This window comes from Salvia miltiorrhiza, chromosome 8, assembly GCF_028751815.1.
Source record: "Salvia miltiorrhiza cultivar Shanhuang (shh) chromosome 8, IMPLAD_Smil_shh, whole genome shotgun sequence".
NCBI classification, from domain to species: Eukaryota; Viridiplantae; Streptophyta; class Magnoliopsida; order Lamiales; family Lamiaceae; genus Salvia; species Salvia miltiorrhiza.
Genome location: NC_080394.1, coordinates 16,753,712 through 16,755,223, shown reverse-complemented (window position 1 = coordinate 16,755,223; position 1,512 = coordinate 16,753,712).

Here is a 1,512-nt window from a genome sequence, read left to right as displayed (position 1 = left end):
ATATTGAGAAGTGAGTTATGATATTTAAAGCCACAAATAGTGATGTTCAAACGATTGACACATAAAAGTTAGATATAGTATTTCGGGGTTATGATATTTAAGGGTCCAGACGAGATGATACTCAAAACTTCGGCGTTCAAAAGTCAAATATCGTCTTTCGAGTTCTTGATGATAATCTGGACTTGCAAGGTTCAGATGAGATGATGTCTTAAATTAATTCTTATCCATCAATGTAAAAAAATTGCACGAAATTAATAAATACTCATTAATTTACATATTTTTTCTTTTGATATTTCTAAAATCTTCAATCCCACATCGACCTTTTTTAAAACTTCATCAAACAAAAACTTATATAAAAGGGTATTTTTTTTTTTAATTCTAGCAAAAAGTTAACATTTATTTGACGAATATAATTGAGAGTATAATGTAAATTCTATTACATCAAGTTAAATCAATACCTCAGGGCATGAGTCAATGCTTGGAAACTGCCTTTGGATGATGTCCACAAATTCTCATCTTAGAAGATGAATTTGAGTAAGTCTGATCAATTCAGTTGGAGTGTACTATTGTTAAAGATCTTCAGATGATGACTCGGATGTAGTTTGCCCATCTACTTGAGAATGAATCTCATACTGAGTGACTTGTCTGGATGGTCCTGGTGCATCTTCTGGTTTGAGCATGATGAGTGATTTCATTAATAGATCTGGAGTCAGATATAGTTCTTTCCTTAGAATGAGGAGTTGACGAGTTAGTTGGTATTTCTTCTTCATCTTCCCCTCGGATGGGGATGATGTAGATAAATCCTCAGAGGGGGTGACAAGCACCCCTTTCAATTTACTCTTTGTTAGCTGAGTGATGAACATGTCTCAACTGGTTCAGTGGTTTCGGGTTCACTTGCTTTATCAATATAAGAGTTGGTTGATTTCTCGAATTTGCTAACTTCAGTAGTTCTGACCTTTTTACCCGTCTTCTTTTGTGGTTGCATTAGTTGTTTTCTTCTTTCCCCCTTGAGTGGGAATTTCCCTTCATCTATTGATGTATCGGTCTTGGCTCAGCATGTGTCATCAGCTTAAGTTGATTTACAGGGATTTCCAACGTCTTGCTCCAGACAACAATGTGTTTTTCACTAAGATAAATCAGCATTACCGAAACTTTGGTTCCAAATTTGATTTTCTTTTACTTATCGCATTCTTGAACATTTGCAGCTAGCTAGATGAGAAAGGCATTCTCCCGATTTAGAGTATGGCCCCTTAACATAATTGCAGCCATGACTTTTTGATGCATGATAGATACTTAGCCAAAAGATCCTACATTCCTAAACTAAACTTTCTGCACTATGTTTATCAGAATCTTGTAGTGCTGTAAGAAATCACTCCTGCGAAATGTGAAGAGACGATATTTTGTAGAGGTGGGAAACATTATCTCGTCCATAGTGTGGAGAACGAACTTATCTTCAAGATATGCTGGAGTCACATCACCTTCTCCTGGTAGTTTGAACATTCCTTGAACACT